This window comes from Humulus lupulus, chromosome 6, assembly GCF_963169125.1.
Source record: "Humulus lupulus chromosome 6, drHumLupu1.1, whole genome shotgun sequence".
NCBI classification, from domain to species: Eukaryota; Viridiplantae; Streptophyta; class Magnoliopsida; order Rosales; family Cannabaceae; genus Humulus; species Humulus lupulus.
In genome coordinates this window covers 27,759,223-27,783,181 of record NC_084798.1, presented here as the reverse complement: position 1 = coordinate 27,783,181, position 23,959 = coordinate 27,759,223, and positions in this window count along the sequence as shown.

Below are 23,959 nucleotides of genomic sequence, written 5' to 3'. Positions count from 1 at the left end.
CCACATTTCATGACAGGGGTATTTTGGTAATTTGTCCTGTTGAGGGCGTAATTGTATATATTTGTATGCATGTCGATGACATATTGTTGAGGCCACATTATAATGTGGATTTGTTCGAGCTATTCGGCATGAGACGATCTTTGAATATTAAGTAGCGGTTTAGTCATAACGGGATTAAGTTCGAGGCTCGGGGTGAGTCTCGGAATGTTTTAATGATTAGAGTGTTGCCGGGAATAAAAGGGTAACGAGGTTATGAATTATTGGTATTTGGGAATATCGAGAATAGCGGGAATTTGAGAGCGTTAATTATGATTAACGAAATAGGTGAAAGATGGTGATTTTACCCTTGGGAGACTTTGGAAGATTTTATTTGACCTAGGGGCATTAAGATCATTTGACTTGAGATATATATGATCTTGGTAACTTGTAGAAGAACAGAACAAAACAGAGCTGCTTCATCCTTTCTCCCGTTCATCATTTTCTCTCCTTTCTCCTTTGAAGTTTTTGGTCCCAAATTGAAGAATCAAGCTAGGAAATCAAAGCTTGGAGGTTATAGACTTAGTTCATCCATTGAGGAGGATTCAAAACCAGCTTGAGGTAAGAAATCGTCCATGAATTTTAAGTTATACTCTGTTTTTCGTATAGTTTTTAGCCTATGGATTTTGATGTGGATAGTTGGAATTAATGGGAGTTTTTGGGTTTGGATGCTCGGGTTTTGATGATGGTATGATGTAGATGAAGTTTAGGGGTGGAATTGGATGTTTTGGTAAGGTTTGGGATTGATTTGGAAGGCTGGTTTTAAAGGGAATCGTAAGGAGGGAAAACCAGAAACTTTTCTGGTCTGAAGCTGGCGCTCCAACGCCAGTCCTGGCGCCCCAGCGCTATGCAAGGTAGAGAATGGCCTTCTCTGTTTCTGGGGCAGTGCTCTAGTGCTAGTTGGCAGCGCCTAGGCGCTAGGTCAATTTCAGGGGATGTTATTTTTAGGGCTCGGGATGGTTTTTAAGGCTCCGGGGTTGGTTCCTTTACCCCTTTTGAGTAGTTTAAGAGTCCCAAGAGTGAGGGGTTGATCTCGGGAGTGTGGTTTAGATTTTGAACCATTCATTGATTTACTTTATTAATGGTTTCCAATTGGTTATGACTAGGTGACCGCTAAGGAATCTAAAGGTTGATTGTTCTCAAGGGTCGTTCTTATATTATTTCTCGCTCGAACTTGAGGTAAGAAAACTGCACCATATGTATATGACATGCATGATTGTTGTTGAGGTATGTTGGTTGATAAATGTGGACATTGATTGCATATTAAATGCTAGCGAATATTGTTTACTTGTATATGGCACTGACTAGTCAGGGACACTGACCTAAGAGTCAGAAACGGCACAAGCGTCCAGAACGCAGGGCCAAATGAAGATTAGATCTAATTGATATCAGCATTGAATGACTCTAAGGCATTAACACTGGACCGACCCTAAGGTCGATGAAACTTATAAGCGCTTGGCTAGTCTAGGACTAGTTTCTCAAAGCCAGGGCCTAAGGCCTAGGTGACTGCTTGTCACATGGCTAGGGAACAGTGTTCCATAGTTATGACTCTAGGGTCATGAGGAAGGTTATGTTGATGACTAGTCATCATGCACCTATCCTATTTAAGCTAGTGAAAGGTTCACTTATCTGTTAAGCCCCGGTGACCCTATCGTCACATGGCTAAAGGGAGTTATGCCCACCTTAGTGACTTTTCCTCTGTCACTTACCTATTTTGGACTGAAAGTCCTGAATGATTATTATGATCATTGTTGATATTATATCATGATGTATTGTGTTTTCTTGCTGGGCCTTGGCTCATGGGTGCTATGTGGTGCAGGTAAAGGGAAAAAAAAGCTCACTCGGCCTTGAGCGGAGAGCTTAGGTGGTGATGTGTACATATGCGGCTGCTTGACCACCACGGCCAAGGAGTTCTCAGAGGAACTAGGAGGTTTACCGTATTTTTGCCGCTTAGGTCGGCGGGCTTATAAATTTGAAATAGTAATGACCATTTTGAGTTGTAAATAACTTGTAAAAGATTTTATACATGAACAGTTTTATGTATTAAATAAAATATATCCTTTCCTTTTTATTGGCTTTCCACCTTAGCCTATTAATAACACTTAGAAGCACGTTTTTAACCAAAGGACTTGGGTAGCGAGTCAAATTTCTGGTTCACCGTAACTGTTCTGGGGTAACCAGGGCATTACAAGGTGTTCCCTATATTTGTATGCATTGTTATGTGATTGTGATGAACCATGAGAATATGATGGGACTAAGAGCTCCCTATATTTGTATATGATGTCATGAGATGGTATTATGCCATGGGGACATATGATAAACAGCCTAAGAGTGTCGGAATCAATATTTGCGCACATGGCACGGCTCAGCCACTAGTAGATAAGGACAGCTTATTAATCACTGAGCTCAGTTAAGCTTGCTAGAGTCAGTGGGTATAACACTGGGGGCGACCTAAGTGAGCTGAAGACAGTGGGTTAAATAGAGGGTGCGGCCTAAGGGCGTCGACCCTGAATATTGTGTAATGGTTGTGATAAACTGTTGATTGTGAAAGTAATTATTGTTGTTAATTGGATGAAATATGAAATGTTGATTATCTGGATAACAAATTGTGATTTCTCAACTGCTATCATTGAATAGGCGAACGTTATGAATTGCTTAATGTTGGGTTATATTTTGTGGAATATCTGGTTATTTATATTGATCATGCTATGATATCATGTTTTCTTGCTGGGCCTCGGCTCACGAGTGCTACGTGGTGCAGGTAAAGGCAAGGGTATATTGGATCAATAATGAGTTGGAGAGCTCTGGGGACGAGGTGTACATTGTGTGATGCTCAGCCGCCATGGTCGAGGGATTGTACATGGACGAAAACCTAAAATTTGTATTTTGCCATTAGAGTGGCCTGAGTTATTTATAACTTCTAGTATTTTTTTTTTTTTGTAAATATGTTATCTAACCCTGTTTTGAGTTTCCATGTATTAAACTGTCATTTTTAATGAAAATAACCTGTTTATGACCAAAATCATTTATTCCTAGTCTGTTGATAACGTTAGATTCACATTTTGTTTCAATGACTTGATTAGCAAGTCTTGCACTATTTTATATACACAGTGTAACACTCTTGGTTACCCAGGGCGTTACAACTTGGTAGCAGAGCGGTCTAGGTTTATGGGTTCCTGAAGACTGGCTGGGGGCGAGGTTTATTATTATAGTGGGTTTCTATACTTAGAAAAACAAGCCATCTTTATTTTCTAAGTCTGTTACTAATCATCCTATATGACTTAATTCTCAAGCTCGAAACTTATCTTTTTTCCAAAGTTAACCATATTGAGGGAGGGCTGGGATCAGTAAAATCGTTCCCACTATTATGGCCCCCTAACTCTCAATAAGGAAACTTGGTTCATTGATTTGTATCCACCCTCACCGAACTTAGTCATTATTCATTTTATTTATTACTTATTATGATTGCGAAAATAAAATCAAACTCATACATGATAATAAAATAGCATGTTATTCATTTGGAAAAAAAAAATTCACTTATTACAATCATAAAATAAAGAAAGAAATAAAACAAACAATGAAAACTACTATTCTAAAAATCGGGATCTTCTACATCCGATCCTTCATCTAGCATATCGTCATCTATCTCCTCGTAATCATAATTGTCATGTGCATCAAAATGTCCTCTAGGAAGGTTTGTGAGAATCCTATGTTTTTGCTCATTTGTGAACTGAAACTCGAATTTTGCAGTGAACCTAACTAAGAGGAAGTAATAATGCATTGCTAATTGCAGTCCGTCCTCATCTTTCATGGTTTCCCATATTTCTTCTAATTCTGCTATTCTTTTGGACTCTTGTTCCGTTGTTCCTCATCTTTTGGACTCTTGTTCCTCATCTTTAAATAGCCTAATTATTAATACATATTGTTCCGTTGATCTCAACATTTTTTGCTTAGACTCTTGAAGGTGACCTATCTCTTGGTGGAACAAGAGCAATCTTCGAGTGATTCTTTCTAGTGCTCCTACAGTGTTTCTTGGCTCCCTTATTCTTTTTAAAGCCTTAATGGCTCGAATATCCTGATAGGTTAGAGCTCCGTTCATACTTAACTGAAAACATAAACACTAAAGTTCTTAGCTATACATATAAGCAAAATAACTTATAACTTAAATACTTACTTGGCGGTCAGATTCGGAGCTTTGAGCATGTGTATCGAGGAGAACTTCATGCGAAGGAACCGTTTTCTCTTATACTACCTGTAATGACCCAACTACTCTAGACTTTTGGACCATTAACAAAACTATACATACTAATCATTAATAAAACTTACATTGTGAAAATACCATAACTTTATTAGGAAACTTGTAAAAATAAGAGTTACTTACATGAAATATCAAGTAGGATATGGGATCCCGTTGTTTCAAAAACAAAACATAATTTAAAATAAAAATGAGTTACATAGCAAGTGCGGAAAAATACATGTAAAACCATAAAAACAAGACTACATCCTCGAAAATCGAACTCTCGACTCCTTGAATCCATTCATCACCGATACACAATCCCCAAGCATCCATGAACCTTACCGCCACTATAGCTATTTTCCTGCACATATAAACAAAAAGGAATGAGCCTAATGCCCAGCAAGGAAAATCTACCACATAGTTCATATACATAAATTTCATAAGAAACATAAAAAAAAACATAACATAACATAACATTACACTTATATCATACACATACTATAATGGCCATTATTACTTGGGGTCCCATAGACTAAACAAGTCATATGCCCATTAGATTAGTGGGGTCCTACTAGCTAAGCAGGTCATATGCCCATAATCTATTTGGGGCTTGTTAGTCATATGGGTCATATGCCCAATCCTACAAACATACATATCATAACACTTATCATAACATAAGAAACATAAGATAACATATAAAACATATAACATATGAATTTCTATCCTATTTTCCTTACCAAAAATACCGGGATAAGAGGACAACATTGGGACTTTGGAACACTCCTAATAACCATTATGAAAGGGTGAGTCTATTGAAGAAAATGAAATGAAAGGAATGGAAGGACTAAACCATTGAGAAACATACTTACCAAAAACTTATGTGCAAGTTCTTAGATTTCCTAACCAAAATAAAGATTAAGGTTAGAAGGCTAAGTAGAAGACTATGAGAAAGAAAATAACATAATACCAATGAACCAGAGTTTGGGTTACCTTGAAGACTTGTAAGATCAATCTAAACCTCGAACCGAAATACTATAAAACCTTACTTCCCCAAGTGTTTGATAAGCTTGTGATGATCAAGCTTACGATTCCCAACCCAAGTGTTTACACTCTCACACTCACCTAACAACTTGCAGCCTCTGAACTTAGAGCAAGAGATGAATAATGGCTGGGTACTAGATCCTATTTATAGAGTTTAGGAATGAAAGGATATTAATTTCACTTGAATAAAAATAATGTCTTTTTAGGTGAAAATAATTTGAATAATCGTTCAGCAGAGGCTGAAGACTCGTTCAAAAAGGTGCTGGACTTATCAAGAGGTTGAATGGTTGAATGGAAAACAAATTCAAAAGCATTCAAAATATGCTGAAGGAGGCGATATATCACCCCCTGTAGGCGATATATCGCCTGGACCATTATGCCCGAGGCAAACGTGCATCGTTTCGTGTTTTCTGTATCTACGTGCTGCGATATATCGCCCCCTATAGCTGCGATATATCGGCATTCGCTGATTATTTAAACACGAAATTACACATTTTTATCTTAATTCAAATTGAGTAAACAGCCTTGACTAAGCCCTCAAACGTATTCAAAGCTGCTGACTGACCTTAGAGCATTCAAATTTTACCCTTATTAAATTTAATCCTCAAAAATACTTAATCCTTAATCACCCATACATAACATGTGCTTAAAATCCTATTGGTTCTTATCTAAACCTTATAGTATAATAAATATTATCCTCAATATCCGCCATATTAATAAAACCTTAGGTTAACATTAATATTCTTAAACTATAGGTTAAACTTAGAAAATCTACAAGTACTACTACGAGTGTCCAAATAAATCCCGGTCTGAGCCATAAATCCACAGTCATAAAGATAATACTATAAATACTATAATACTACTATCTAACTAGCTAAGTAAAGTTCTTGGACTCTACATTGTATTAGGCATTTGTGGCAGAAGGATGTCGAAAGTGGTGAGATAGCAACAGTATATATCAATGAGTTTGGTGGGTTGATCAATCCACTTTGGATTGTGATACAAATGGATGTAGTCAGAGATAATGATTCATTTATAAGTTAAACTCTGAGATGGATCGGGGAGTCAGGGCCGCTCCAGTGCATGAGATGGTTATCTGTGCTTGGGCAACAGAGAAGGCCATGTTATTTAAGATATAAGGAATACAGGTGATGATATTCTCGTTCGTGGAATTTAGTAAGGTTGGCTACTCAGTGATCAGAAAAAGGAAAACCCTTGATGGTTCTATGGCTCCTAGTCTTGACAGGAAGGGGGTCTAGTTCATAGGTTGGCCATCAAGACTAGGATGCCTTGTTACATTCAAAGCCCGAGACTAGATCCTCAGAAGTGACCAATGGACTTGATAGTCTTTGTTTTTGGTTAGATATTGAGCTGGAAAAGTTCAGTGTTGCGTGTCACCCAGAAAATATTTAGATATGAGGTACATATCGCAAGGTTGTTATACAAGGGGCCTGAGATATGAGTACTTGTTGAGGAAGGGTTAGTAACTCTACAAGGAGGAATTATAATATGAGTGATAAAGGGGTTCATAGGGGAAGTGGTTGAGCTTGTCATATGAGAGCTTTGATATGGGCCTGAAGAAAAGCTAACATATTGAAGAAGGGGACATTACTTGAAGTATATTGATCAGACTGAATGGAAACTAAATTGGTTAGTAAGGATTCAACTGAGTATACAAGGAATTGTTGGGTACACTTCAGAACTTGGGCATGGGCGGATTTGGTATCAGGGATGTTATGAAGAACGATATTAGTTTGGCTTAAGGAATTACTAGTTCACCTGAAGAGGTATGTGACTTAGAAGTGGATTGGACATAGCATTGTATCATTGGACTCATTGATATCTCTTGCTAGGGATGAAGAGTTTAAATGCCCCGTTACAAGACAGGACAATGTTTTCGGGAGTTGATCATCGATCTGGTTATTACCAGATAAGGATCAAGGAAAGAGACATTTCAGGAATTATTACTTGTACCGAGTGGGGTGTGATGGATTAATAGCAAAGGTTCCTAATCATTTTATACTTCAATGATGTGGATAAGTCCGACAAGCAGAGAATACAGGAATGGCATGAATGGGTTACATTCAAGTTCATTAGCGATGTGTTGAACTACTCCCCAGATATAATCAGAATGTGAACGACTACTACACTGATGATATTATGACTAAAGTAACAGGGTCATAGGTAAGGTTTCAGAAGGTATTAACTTCGTTTTTCAAAGGTATTCAAGGTCAAGCTACAGGAAGGGAAGAGATCTGGTACGAAGAGATTTGATCAGAAGCATATTAAGACTGGTGAACATATCAGCTACTACTTAAAGTATCTTCGAAGACAGCTACAACGTAAGGATTTTGAATATGGAATGGTTAGTCAGGTATGGGGACGGTGATGAATTGTAAGGAAGGAATAGTAACTCTTGAGTTTAAAAGGTAGAAACCCTTGCAGTAATTGGCGCTGTATATATGGCATTTGTATTTAGAGTTGAAGATCTACTGCAGGGGGATGTTTAGAACTTAGCTAGTGTGATGGACACTACTTAAGCTGCACCAGTGGGATCAAGACTGTAACGCCTTACTACCTTAGAGCCGTTACTAAGTGAGTTTAAAATGTGCACTTTCCTAGCTAACCAAGCGTTTAACTCAAAAGTGTAACTAAACTGTATTAAAATCACATAATTTGAAAAATGTAAACATTCATTGAAAAGTATAAGTGTTTTACATTAGGGATCCTGAAAATACCGTTTATAAATATTTACAACTCAAAATATGTTTTAAGTCGACCAAACGAAAAAATAAGATTCAATACAAAGCATCTCCCAAAAATGCCCCTGGCCGTGGCAGCTAGGCAGACCAGACATGTTCGCATCGCCTCATGCTCTCCATATTCATGGTTGGACGACTTTCTCCTTGCCCTTAGCTGCACCACAGAGCACCCATGAGCCGAATCCCAGCAAGAAAACTCAACACAAATAGATAACATATGCATATCAATTACTCATCATATAACTAATCCGCCAATAGGCTAAACACGTACGGCCATGTCATCCCAGGCGCTTTACCAGGCCCTAGGTTCACGGTCTACACCGTAAGGATATCCCAGGTATCCTTTAGGGTCTTACCCTGGCAACTCGCACTCCGCGTGCTAAATGCTACTCCTGGCCCTCTTTCCATTCTCGGCCTTCGCCGTTCTTGGCCCTTGCCATTCTCGGCCTTCACCGTTCCCGGCTCTTGCCGTTCATTTACATATTTGCATACATAGCATAGTTAATCAAACACTTAAACATGTATCAACATAATCAATGGGCTCTGCCCTGCATATAGTCATATAGGGTCGAGCCCTGCAACACTACAATGGGGCCTCGCCCTGCTCTATGGGTATAGCGGTTTTCTTACCTGTGTATGGATCTTCTTGAGCACCGAAATCTCAAGCACGGTCCTCTAACCCGAGCCTCGCTGAAAACCTAGTCGCAACACATACATAGCACTCTCATTACTAACCAATTTATAATCATCTCCCGGAACCAATCCCGTGCTCTCGGGACCTCCCGTTTCCCCCCACAAGGTAGCAGAAGCATCCCCCGAGCCCCCTGAGCCAAAACCCCAAAAACACAATATCCATTGAAATCAATTACACAATAACAAGCATCATAGACATATCTATTTTTCTAAATTGAATTTTCTTTATAAAAAAAAAAAAGAGTTAAATATTTATAATTTTATTGTACTCTATCATCATGAATATGTAAGTTGCAAATATTACTAACGGTGCACTAGCTAGTCAATACACTAGTAAATTATCACAACTATAATCAAATAGCATACAAAAATCATTGAAACTTTATTTCTTAAATCTGTACGTGCAGAGCATATATGTTTATAAATATATATATATATAATCAAATGTCAATTATTACTGCTAGGTAGTCTCTATGAACATATACACACTCATAACATTGATTCTTTATGAGGGAAACTTAAGTTTAATAAAAGAAATATACCTGAAATGCCTTAAAGGTGAAGACGCTTCTATGGGTTTCTTAGTTCTCTGAGATGATTAGAACAGATCAAAAAAAAAAAACCAAAATCCAACCTACCCAAGAACAGAACAAGAAAAAAAAACCAAGCTTACCTATGTGAAGCCGTCGTTGGAACCTAACTGAAGGAGATTGGAGGAGCAAGGAAGAAAACAGAGGAAGAATAGAAGAAGAAGAAGTATTGATTTCGAACAATTGGAAGGAAAGATAAGAAAAGAAAATGGTGATCATAATTTGATTATTTATTTATGCATGTAAGATGATAAGGATTATGATATCATATACTGGAATTAATGATATAAATACATATAATTATTAGCTGAGGTAGGTCGTTAAATATAATAAGTATTAGAGGGTGCTATAGCCTCAGGTGGAGATCAACGTTGTGATGATGATTAACGTGTCCTTAATTTTATCATTGTCCTTACCATTAATAACAGTATCACCGTATGAATCCGATCTTGCCGTAGAGATGACCTAATGATTGCCATTGAAAGCTTTAGAAAGCTGAACTAGTCTTGCCCCTCCTCCAGTGCAACCTGATCTTATCTGTACTGATGACATTATCAGCCATGGACACAACATGCACCGGACTCGAGCTGCGACAGCACCGGCCAGTCTGACAATACACTTGGGGCCACCAATATTATGAAGACTCAGAAAAATAAATAAATAAAATATTATTTAAGTTTTATTTTAAGTGGTGGGATCCACTTATTTTAATAATAGTCAGACTTTTTTTTCCTTCCTTTTTCTTCTCCCTCCCGACCATTCTTCTTTCTCCTTCTTCTTCTTCTTCTTCTACTTTTTCTTCTCCTTTTTCTCTCTGCAACAACCCACGACTGGGTACCAGGAAGCCATTGTCGGAGTTTCCTTTACCACCACACGTCGGAGCTAGAGCACTAGTGGCCGGCGACAACCCCATCCCCAAAATCTCAAGGCCATCGGACTTAAGACTCACACGAACGGAGGAGTCAAAGTTTCATCGTCAAAACTTTGACTGCACTTTCCAGCGAACCCAGACCTCTGTTCGGTGAGTGGGTGGCACCGTTGGAGCCAGCGTGAAGGGAGGAACGTCACCCACTAAGTCATTTCGGTCAACTCACCATTTTTCTCTGGCGAGATTTTGGGTATCTCCGCCCCTTTGGAAGCATTTTTCGGCGACACCAGAGGTCATTTGGGCAAAGGAACTGTACTTCCGTGATGTACTCATTGATAGGATCATTTTGATATATGCCATGCATATATTCATCGACGTTTCCGGTACTGCCACCAGCCGCTATTGTGCACCGCTTGGGTGAAGTTCCGGAACTTGAAGTTTTAAATATGGTCATATTATATGTCTTTGGACACGATTTTGAATAAGGAATACAATGATGATAATTGTTTGCTCATTTGGTGCACGTAGGAAAAATGTGATATTAAGATTAGACTAAATCACTCTAAGATCATCATTCAGCTTAGGAGCGTCACTTTGGCCTTGATTGAAAATTCTAAGGAGGTAGGGACTCAACTTGACTATTGGAATTATTTTACTCTTATTGAATTTCCTTAAACATATTCCAATTTTAATATTTATAAAATGTTTGAAAAATAGAAAACTTAATCTGCATGTTTTTTGTTCTGTTCTAAGGGCATTGAGTGCCAAATATACTTTTGTTCACTTATTTATGCATGTTATGATTTTTGGGTTTTATTCAAATACAGTTGTTATGCTGCCCAATTTTCTAAAATATAAAGGGAATATGTTTCTTTCTTTTCATGTGTACCTGCATTTGGTTATACCGATGAGAGCCATAGTAATCATGATATGTGCATGTTGTTGTTTCACGACCTAGTCTCTGTGTCATCATAGGTAAATCAGGTGCCCACTCACCTGTAGGTGTAAAGACCTAGCATCTGTATACAGGATGTGTTCTGAGCCTCCCCTTGTGGTGGTTATCAAGTCCGGCTACCCGACTTAGGATGTTGGTTTTTCTATGGTAGGTAACGGGAACTAGGGATCTAGTGGACGGTGTGATGTGCACTTGTAGCTATGCTCTTATGATTATTTGTGGTTTCTATCTATTTTGGGTTATACATGATGATATATATTTTGTTTTCAAAGCTAACCATGCAGGGGTTTTATTTAACTTTTTTGAGTCCTATGATATTAGTTGCTTTCCTACTGGACTTTATAAGCTCACCCCCTATATCTCTCCCATTCTAGGAACCTAGTAACGCGATTGTGGATAAGGTGAATTAATTATGAAGCTAATGTGTTTAGCGCCATGGTCCTATCTTTTGAACATTCTATATGTATTTAATTTGGAACCTATCGGTCTGTATATATAAGTTAGCTATATCATATTTAGAAATGAGGAATGATGGATGCTAAGTATTATTTTGGGTGTTTTATGACTTATTAAATTTAACTGTTTGGTGACTACATAACTGTGGGGATATTATTGTTCTATGTATTAGGATAAATGATCCTACTTTTATCCCTAATATTTTCATAAATAATTATAGGATTTATTCCGTTGTTTGACTTATAATTATAGTAATATTTAATATAAATTAAAGGATCATTTATAAAGACTATTTTCCACCGAGGGTCAAAGTTTGACCTTTGACCATCCAAGTTATGGATATTACAATTCTGCCATAGCCTAGGGCTCGGGTTGTGACAAATATGAACAGAAGCTGCTGCTGCTGTTGATGATGAAGTTGATACTGGTCTGAACACGCCATGATGAGCGGCGAGATAGATAGAGAGAGCTAGAGTGAGAAGGAGATAGGAATACGAGAGAGAGAGGGGAAGAATAATGGGGTCTGGGGTTTAATTTCAAATGAGAGAGAGAGATTAGAGTGAGAGGGAGCTAGGGATTTGTGAGTATAGGGGAATGAAGAAGAAAATGAATTGGCCTTTTTTCACGTTTATTTCACCTTTTTTTATTTATTGGCTATTGAAGCCATGAGAAAGGGTGAGAGAGAGGGATTAGGCAGAAAAATAAACAAAATAAATAATATTAATTAAATTTTTAAGGGAAAATACTAAAACTATTTAAATTTTAGAATATATTGCTACAAAAAAAATGCATTATAATTTTAAAATATTTTAGTAATGATTTTATCTTCTCCTTTATTTTAATTTTAAAATGAAATTAAAAACAAAAACAAAATACTTAGAGAAAGGAAAATAGCCCCTTACTGATTTCATATTAATTTAATGAAATTACTTATGTGCCACACATAACAGAACACGCTTTATTTTCCATTGATAGAAACACCCCGTTTGAATTCGTAAAATTTCAAAGTTAATTATGTGGTGGTACGTTTTTTCGATTGTGGAATGAGCTTCTTTATTATTAATTGTTCTAAAAAGTATTTTATATTGTGTACAAACTTTATCAACTTTACTATTGTGAGACATTCTATTAATTTGTCCTTTCTTTTTGATCATTTTTTTAATTAAGTTGTTGGAATTTAAGAAATCTTCTAGCTTTTGTAAGAAAAATTGGCGGCGAAATTACCCAATATTTTTTTATTAGTTTAAGTATTCAAGATTTTTTTTTCGTTGAAACTACTCAAGCATCCAAAAACTAAGATATTAGTCACTCATTCTGGGATTGAGATAGATTTAATACTTGTTGACTGATTTTTTTGTCAATTAAAAAAAAACCAATAAAGCATAAAAAAAAAAAATCAAACACATGATATTTACGGGATTTAGGTTATTAATTAGCCCTAGTCTATCAGTTAATTGTATTGAGAAATAAGAACTTACAAAACTTAACTTCTTTAGAGATTTATTAGGTCGCATTTTTGCATGCACTAAAATTTAATATTCTTTTACAAGTGATACTTTAGCCCTATTTATAGGCAATTGAGAGGATTAAACTCATTAGTGTGAGCTGATTACAATAAAATTCCATTAATGGGATTAAGCTTATTATTTAAGTTTTAGTATCATTGAACCTTAGAATTCTATATATTTAATAATTTTAAATTTGAAATTATAGTAGGATTTTCTAAAGTTTTTTGGTTTTTTTATTTTTATTTTACTGTTGTAATTAAATTTGTTTCATGAATAATAATTTTAGTATTTATTCCTTCAAAAAGAAAATTTTAAATTTTTTGTTAAATGATTTTTAATTTTTTTTATTAGATTTTAAATAATTTTTTAATATTTGAATGAATTTTTTAAATAAAACATAAAAAATAATGGCATGTACCAATTAAAGACTTCCACATATGTGTCTATTTTCCACTTAAATTAAACACATTTATAAAATATATATGTAAAATAATTATAAAAAAAATATGCATGTGATCGAGTAGGATAAGAAACACTTATACTAATATCCTACCCTATACATGCATTGAATACATGTCTTTTGTACCATAACTCTATCATACCCTATAACTACAATTCAATGGCTAATTAAGTATTTTATTTTTCTCAATATAGTATAATCCATCGTCTACTTGTTCGAAAGATATTAGAGAAATGATGGATAAAAGTTGGATTTTCCAAAAGAATAGATTATCTATGGAGTATTTTGATGGACTTAAGAGTTTTATTAAATTATCAACTTTGGATTTAAATGGTGAAAATAAGATTCGATGTCCATGTGTTTCATGTATGAACTTATATTATCATGACTTAGAGACAATTGAGCGTCATATATTCGTAAAAGGATTTTATACCAAATATGTTATGGGAGTTTCACGGGGAAGATATCACAGAAGTAAACGAAGATCAAGAAGAAGTAGAATCAAACAGTGAAGAAGACATACCATATTACAGTGATGATGAAGACAATGACGATATGATACCGGCATTAGAAGATTTAGCTAGTCAATATCATAAGAAGAGTGATTTTGTGAACCTTGGAGATTCAAATGAGCACAGTGATGAAAGGAATACATTGCCTGACTTATTTGTAGCAGCAGAAAAGCAGTTATACTTTGGATGTACAACGTTCTCAATCTTAACATTTATTGTTAATCTAATGCACATTAAAGTGATGTGTCGTTGGAGCAACAAATCATTTGATTTGTTGCTCAACTTACTTTCGAAAGCATTTCCCAAAGACAATAAGATTCCACGGTCTTATTATGATGCTAAGAAAATGTTGTGTGATCTTGGTTTAGGGTACGAAACTATTCATGTATGTGAGTATGATTGTGCTTTATTTTGGAAAGAGAATAAAAATGCTGAAAGATGTCCTATATGTGGTCATGAACAATACAAATTCCAAGGAATTAAAGGCAAGAAGATCCCACACATAAAGATGCAATATTTTCCTATAACTCCACGACTATAGAGACTTTTTATGTCTCTCCATACATCATCTGATATGAGGTGGCATAAGGAAGAACGTGTTGATACAGAAGTTGTACTTAGACACCCGGCAGATGCAGAGGTGTGGAAGGATTTCAATAGACAATATCCAGATTTTGCGAAAGAATCTAGAAATGTAAGGTTTGGATTTGCAACAGATGGGTTCAATCCATTCGACGATTTATCAAACTCGTACAGTATGTGGCCAGTGTTACTAATGCCATATAACATGCTGACATGGAGTTGCATGAAATGAGAATTCTTAATGATGGCATTATTGATTCCGGGACGTCGTGCTCTAGGAAAAGACATAGATGTCTATTTACAACCTCTGATCGATGAGCTGAAGGAACTATGGGAAAATGGTGTGCGTACTTTTGATATTATTGATAAAGAATATTTTACAATGCGTGCGACAATATTTTACTGTTGTAATTAAATTTGTCTTGATCTTACATTTATAATTTTATCTGCCATCACAGATAAAAAAAATGAATGAAACAATATCTGGTAAAGCACAAGAAGATTTGTATGCAATTGCAATGCAACCAAGTTTTTTGGTTTGTACATATGCTGGTTGTATGGTTAATGGAGTTTGATACCATACAAAAAGTTGAGATGAAAGACTTTTAACTCAAAACTATGGTTTTCACGTTGAAGCAGAATATGATGGAAATATATGTGATTTTTATGGTGTCATCAATAAAATTTGGGAAGTATATTTTCTCTATTTGAACAAAGTTATATTGTTCAAATGCTCTTGGTACAATACCAATGGAAGTGATAGAATGTACTCTGAATATAACTTTACTAGTATCAACATCAACTCATAATGGTTTGAAGATGAACCATTTGTTCTTGCCAATCAAGTAAGTTTAGTTTTTTATTTGGATGACATTAAAAAAAGTAAAGATAATAAACATTGGAAAGTGGTGCAAAAAGTAAATCATCGTCACATCTGGGATATACCATTAAAGCCAATGGATGGTGAAGTTGTTGATGAAGTTCCAACTATCAACAGTTCTAAAGCATATCTAGAAGAATCTTCGAATGACATTTGTGTGAATTTTGATTCAACGACAAATGATACTAATCTTATTTTGGATGATATTGAAGATATAGAATGTGATGATCATCAATTGTTCAATGATCTTCAAATAAACCATAATGATCAAGTTCAAAGTGATATAAACAATGACGATACTGATGAAGAAGCTTTACTCGATGATTTTGAAGATATAACTTTGAGTGATGAAATTGATTAAGTATAAAGTGTGTTATTATTTTTATTTTTTGTAAAGTTTTGAATATGCAAATTTATTATATGCTAATAAAAAATTTATATTTTTTAGATTTTTAATCATCACAAATGAGAAGTCTCTCGATCCACCTTTAACTAGTAGAAGGTTATTTGGCCATAAGAGGACGCATATTAACTCTTCATCATATACACAGTCTCCCCCTCATTTGCCATGTTCTTCCAATGATGATTCAATAACACCATTAAATGATGAAACACACAAGTCCTTAGAAGGTACAAAGGGTTTATGTACAACTTATGATAATATATACATTAAAAATTTATGAAAATAGATATGATTATAAGTAATATAACAATTATTTGACAGAATCAAGGAAGAGAACTCGTGGCCCTACTCGTGGGGATGGTGTCACACGCTTATTAAAGGATGATGCAAGTAAGTTAAAGATTTCCTATAAAAAAAGGTGAACTTCGAGTTCATGGGACGCATGCCACTGCATTTGCGAACATTGTTGGTGTAAATGTACGTCATCATGCTCCACTTCAGTATAATGGACGGGCTAAAGTTCCTCCAGAAGATAAGAAAATCGTATATGCTCGTATCATGGTATATTTATGTTAGCATACTTATTTTATAATATTTTTTGCATGACAATTTATTTTTTGAAATTCTTTTTGCAGGATGTATTCGAGATGGATTTTAAAAGAGATCCATATCTTGAAACTATTTGCAATCACCATTGTTCATAGCGCTATAAATATTATCGTAACAATTGTCACACAGAGTACAAGAATATCATCAAAGAAGGTAAGAATCCATTAGAAAATCGGCCTGTGAAATTGGTGCTAAGAGATGAAGATTGGTAATGGATGTGCAATAAATGTTTCTCGAGTGAAGAATGGAAGGTATTCTACATTTCTTGAATTATTTGTACACATTACATAATTTTTAATTCTTAAAACTAACATAAAAGTATTTTGTAGAAAAAATCTATTGCAGGATCAAAAAATAGATCAAGCGTTTCTTTTATGCATACTGGTGGAACTAAGTCATTTATTCAGTATTTACATGAGGAGGTAAATATATTTTTAATATAATACCATTGTAATTTTATTATATTTTAATGTTATTTATTATTTATATGTATTACAGAAATCGAAACAAACAATGGATGACAAAGTACAACAAGAAATTATGAAGTTTGGAGAGATTGAAATGTTTCGAAAGACTCGTTGTACAGACCCATAAAATAGCCGAAGAAAAATATGTACGTTTGACTTTTAAAAATAATTTATTTTTACTTTTTTTTTAAAATGGATATTTTCACCTTCTAACTTTTATAAAAATGTTACCTCATTATTTTATTGTTATTGTAGCGTGAAATGGTATAACTACGACAAGACAAACTTATTCAATTTGAAGATGGCTTGTTACTTGTGGTGGATGAGGCTGCTATATATAGGCAGGTTTTATGTGAAGAAAAATACGGTTGGTTACAAGGTTTTGGTCCCATACCTGGAAAAAAGATGTCAACCCAGCTATCATCCAAGCAGAAAGAGATTGAAGATGAACGTTTGGAGAAATTAGAGAAAGACATTGAAGATCTTCAGAATGAACAAGATAACAACATTGCAAGAATCGTTCATGAGAAAATGGAGAAGTTCTATAAACTACAACAAAATCGATTATTAGAACAACAAGCATCAAAGTCACCAATCACACCTACGTCAATGGTTTCATAAAATTTTTAATTTAATATTACATATAATTTTCAATGTTTTTTTATATCAATTATAATTTTTTTTTTAAGATAAACAATATAGCATTCCACCACAATTGGAGCCATGTAAAGAAAAAGATCAACTATCTTCTTCAAAAATTCGCATGGAATCCTCCACAAGTTTAAAGAAAGTGCAAAAGTCTCCAATTCAATTTGAGATGCCCAAAGACGCTACAAAGAGTGTAAAAGTTGTATTACTAGCTGTTAGATTTTATGAACCTTCACGTACATTTCATATTGTCGTGGACCCAGAAATTTTGGATAATGATCAATACTTACTTATTTCACCTGAAGATGTAATTCATCTTGGCACTATGACAGAGATTACAGCTCCATGTATAACATTTTACACCAAGTAAATTTCTTTATCTTTCACTTAAATTTCATGCACACAATAACATTATTTGCCTTATTAATTCAATTGTAATATTTAGGATATTACATCAAAAGTTGGAAAAAGCAAATCGAACACAATATTTTCGTTTGGCTTTGGATTCATGTCAAACACAAAATGCAATATCAATGGCAAATCGTTTGGAAGACACAGAAGTAGGGCAATTTTGGTTGCTTCCTGTTCATATTAGGTAAGATTTATTTAGTTCACAAATTACATTAATTATCAATAGATTAATTTATATATATATATATAATATCTTATTTTAGTTGTCAACATGTATCATTGGATGCTAGTGATTATCAATCCATTGTGTGATACATGTTATTGGCTTGATCCAATTAGACTACCCCACATGACGAAATTAAATATCTAATGACAATGTAAGTTAAATAGTTTTATGGATTATTCTTATTTAATTTTAACTTTAATAGTCTTATTAAATATTTTAATTGTTTGTAGGGCTTTTGATTATTACAATACTTCCAAAAATAGGCATCCAAATGAGTCTAGTATTACATGGAAATCTATTAAGGTAAGTTGTAAAATAATATCACATAATATATATTACATTTAATAATTATTTTAAAGTATTAAAATATAATTGTATTGTAAATTTAATTATCAAAGTCTTTTTATCTTTTCTTGTTATATATAAATATGTGAAATGTCCTAAACAACCATCAAATGTCGAGTGTGGATATTATATAATGAAATACATGCGTGACTTTTGCATGGATTCAAGGCTTATCAGTTGGCTAACTACTCATGTAAGATATATATTATTTATATACTATTGAAATAAAATATTTTGTTATTCTATTACATAATTGATTAATATTTACCATTATTTATTGTACGCCCTGATTTTCCCACGGGCTGAGCTACGGCTCAATCATGATTATCTCGTGGACATCCCCAAACCGGAGTTGCCTTCATAAGATCGAACCTCCTTAGCTCGAGATAACCCCAGGTGCTCACCTCGGGTTGTAAAGGACTAAGCTCAGGCTCTGAAGGCCGAAGGTCGAGTCGAGTCTCCAGCTCGCGGTACGGGCTGGATATGGAAGCTATGACCCTTTTGTAAAGTCAACGCACGCAAGGTAAACGTGCACATATCAGACATCACGTGTCTGATATCCCCCTGACTTCTCTGACACGCAGCAGGAACATGCGTATTCAGACACCCACGACTGGGTTGGGCCGTGCGGCCCATTATCTCCTTACCTATTGATTTGACCACACTTATGTGTCAGGTTTAGGAATTAATCATGAATGTCACAGAGTTGATATGATAGGTAAGAAGGTCACGGGATGACCTTCTTACCAACTCCCAGGTGCCTTCTCCTATAAATATGGAGACCCTGGGAATTAATAGGGGTTGGATGATCTCTTGTAAGAAATACTCTGTAATCAAATACCCAGTATATACCAATAATATTGACTAGTGGAGTAGAGGGATTTTAACCTTCGAACCACTTAAAAAACGTGTCTCGAGTCATCTTTTTTCCTTTTCTAAGATCATATATCTGCTTCGGTTCAACATTAGCACTAATATCTTTCTCTTCTTTTCTTAATTACCTGTTGGCGAAGAACCGCGTCAACAGTTTGGTGCTTTCATTGAGAGCAGGTTCGATTAGTGTTGTTGCAAACATTCAACTATGGTGACTACTCGGTCCAGGCATGGTAACGAGATAGAACAACATGATCAACAGGAGGCTCATCATACTGCCATCCCTGGTGAACAAGTTCCTGAAGTCCAGCAGCGGCCAGGAAAACAGCCGGCGAGCCAAGATGACACTGGAAGTTCGGCGCCTCGGCCTCCTAATTCGAACCCATGTTATTATACTACGGTGGAGATGGAGAACGCTCAGCTGAGGAGCCAGTTAGCAACAGCTAACCAACAAATCAAGGATGTGTTGGCCCGACTACCCCCTCTCACAATTGACGCTAACGTCAGAGAGAGGCAAGGTGAGGCTTCTAAGTCTCGCCGGGGTAACCGGTCCAGGCATAGCCGTTCGGGCAGACTTCCGACAGCCAACTCCACCCCTTCATCACACCATCAAGAGGCAAACTTCGAGGAAATGCCTAGGGCCGGACAACAGCAATATAGTCGTTCGGTCAGGACGTCGACTCCTAGCTCCCAACCATCCTCGAGAACGCCCAGGGGAGCCCAAGGAAATTCCCGAAGGAGATCCGGGGAGGGCTCGCGACATCAGCCCGTCCCCAACAACCGTCCTGCACCTCGTCTAGATCGCCAGGCGCGGGACCAGCAGGTTGGCAGGGCCGAAAGGCCGCCACCGAATTTGATCCGTCCAGACAGAACCAGGATCGCCTCTCCAGTCAGGCATCCTCCGTCTCCAATCAGATATCCATCTCCTCCTCGGCCCGTCTGAGACATTCCTGCCTACGGAAGTAGCAGGAGAGATCCGCCATCAGCAGGACCTTCCTAGCGTAGCAGGGCACCGAGGGAAGGCCCAGGTCCTCACCGTCAAAGGCAGACTCCAAGCCTATCTAGCAAGAGCCACTGGACTGGCAGTCGCCGAAGTAATCTCTCAAGGGGAGACCTGCGTCAGTGTTTGAGTTTGGCGCAAAGTCATCAAACCACCCAAGGAGGCGACCTGCGAGATCGCCTCAACTCTCATAGAGGGGAGCAGGTGGGGGGAGACAGCCACGCTCGCTCAGGGGGGGCCCTGTCCGAAGTACGTAATGGAGGGAACGCCCCAAATATCCTATGTCAAGATAGGAGGGGCAATAACCCACCAAATATGTACAATGGATCCGGAGCTGTTGAACAGCCCCGGAATAACCAAGGACATCAGGACCAAACCCTCGAACGTCTGGCTCAGATGGAGTAGCTAATGAGGAAGCTCTTATCAGAGAAGGAGAAAGATGAATATGATTCTGGGGATGAGATGGAGCTCTTCGCCCCCATCATAGCGGCAACGGCATACCCACCTGGTTTCCGTATGCCACAATTGTCAAAGTTCAATGGGGACGGAGACCCATCGGACCATCTAGGGATGTTCAACACCCTCATGATGGCCCATAACATTGGCCCCGAGCTTAGATGTTTAATCTTCCCTTCCACACTGACCGGACCAGCCAGGCAGTGGTTCAAGCAAGGCAAAAGACAGTCAATCAGTTCCTGGAAAACCTTCTCAGCTGACTTCAAAAGGGCATTCCAAGCTTCCTAGGCCACCCGTGTTCAGGCCGACTCCCTGGCTAACGTGAGGCAGTAGCCCGGTGAGACTTTGAAGGCCTACCTGAGCAGATTTGCGAACGTTGCTGCTCGAGCTAGAGACGCGGATGATAGCTCCAAGCTCATGGCCATGAGAACTGGAATCCTCGTCGGAGGAGATCTCTGGAAGGATATACAAAGGAAGGGAGTCAGCTCGGTTAACGAATTCCTTAACAGAGCCCAGGAATGGATCAACTTGGAAGAAGCTGAAGCTTCTGCCACAGGAACCAGCCAGGTCCCTAAGCAGCCCGCTGGAGTGGGGACGGAGGTCGTGGCAGCGACCCAGAACGTCACACAGAACAACCATCTTGGCGGAGGCAAAAGAAAGGGGAATGGTGAGGGCAGCCAACACGGTCAAAAGAAGAATAATTCCATAGACAAGTTTAAGCCCGTCTTCATGACTTATACCGAGCTCACCCAGTCTATGGAGAATATCTTCCTAGCCAACTCTACTCGAGTCCCTTGGAAGATGCCGGAGCCATTAAAGCACCACAAGGGGAAGAGAGACACTTCCAAGTTTTGTCGTTTTCATAACGATGTTGGCCACAATACCGACGATTGTAGACATCTAAAAGATGAGATCGAGACTCTCATTCGAGCCGGCCCCTTGGCTCAATACGCACGGAACAGGGTTCCAGCGAGTCGACCTGCTCCAAAATTCCCGGCCAGTCAGCTAGGGCCTCGGATAGATCAGGATGTCCCTCCTCCCGTGGTCGGAGGAGAGATATCCACCATCTTTGGAGGTCTGCACATGGCCAGCACGAGCAGAGGCGCCCAGAAGAGATACGTGAACGAACTAAAGGCTCATAACGGAGTAGAATTTGTCCCGGAGCAGTGCCTGCCAAAGCAGCAGTGATTGGAGAGGCAACCAATCATTTTTACGAAGGAAGATGCAGGCCATGTCCAGTTCCCTCACAATGATCCTCTGGTCGTAGCAGTCCAGCTCGCCAACCGAAGAGTGAGGAGGGTGCTGATAGACAACGGGAGTTCGGTGAACCTCCTATTCCGATCCACCTTAGAGAAGATGGGCTTGACTGCCGCCGAGCTGAAGGCAACCTCCATGATGTTGTATGGTTTTTCGGGAGAAGGATCAGCAGCGATAGGGACGATCGAGCTGGTGATCACCTTAGGAGAAGGATCTCGGACAGTCTCCAAACTCCTCGAGTTTGTAGTCATTGACTGTTCCGCCGCCTACAATGCCATTTTGGGACGACCTACGCTCATAGCTTTCGAGGCCGTCACTTCCATTCGCCACCTCGCGATGAAATTCCCTACTTCGACGGGAATCTGCACTATCCATGGCGATCAGCTCATTGCCAGGGAATGCTACAGCATTTCCATGAAGGGAAAATCTAAACCCGGGCAGTTGGCAATGGCCATTCAAGGTGAAGAGGAATCTCAGGAACCCTTAGCTGATCCTAAGATTGAAAAACCTCAAAGTGCCGAGGGGGAAAATGTCGTCTTAAGTGAGGATATTGACCCCCGAATAGGCGAGGACAGATCCAAGCTCCAAGCTATTGAGGAGCTCGAGGAGGTGAGTATCGATCCGCAGAACCCTTGTCGGAAGGTCAAGCTCAGGAAAAACCTCTGTAGCAAGAGGAAGGCGGAGCTGACTAAGTTTCTGCGGGATAACTTGGACGTATTTGCATGGTCACACGAGGACATGGTGGGAATTAGCCCGAGTGTCATCGTGCACACACTTCATCTGGATAAAAGCGTTCCTGCCAAGTCTCAGAAGCAAAGACGTTTAGGAACAACCCGGGCTGAAGCCCTAGAAGAAGAAGTAGCCCGGCTCAAAAAATGTGGCTTTATCCGTGAAGCCAAGTTTCCGATCTGGGTCGCCAACCCCGTGCTAGTTCCAAAGCCTAACGGGAAATGGCGGACATGCATCGACTTCTCCGACCTGAATAAAGCCTGCCCAAGGATTGCTTTCCATTGCCAAGGATTGACCAGTTGGTGGATGCCACGGCGGGCCACGAGTTCATGTCCTTTATGGACGCGTACTCGGGCTACAATCAGATCGCGATGAATCCGGCGAACCAGGAACACACCAGCTTCATGACCCCGACTAACGTCTATTGTTACAAGGTCATGTCGTTCGGACTGAAGAACACCGGAGCTACCTACCAAAGGTTAGTAAATAGAATGTTCGCAGACCAGATCGGAAAAAACATGGAAGTGTACGTTGATGACATGCTAGTCAAGTCGAAGATTGCCGATAACCATGTTTTCGACCTGGAAGAATGATTTAAGATACTACGGGAATATGGCATGAGGCTCAATCCACAGAAATGCACTTTTGGAGTCGCATCAGGGAAATTCCTGGGGTTCATAGTCAATACCCGAGGAATCGAGGTGAACCCCGACAAGATCAGATCACTGCTCAAGCTTCCTTCGCCCAGGTCGCGAAAAGAGGCCCAAGGCCTGACAGGAAGGGTGGCAGCCCTCAATCGGTTTATCTCTAAGTCCACCGATAAGTGTTTGCCATTCTATAACCTGCTCCGAGGAAACAAGAAGTTTGAATGGACAGAAGAGTGCGAAAGCGCATTCCTCGACCTGAAGGCACACCTGGCCGAGCCGCCCGTACTATCCAAACCAAAGGCAAGAGA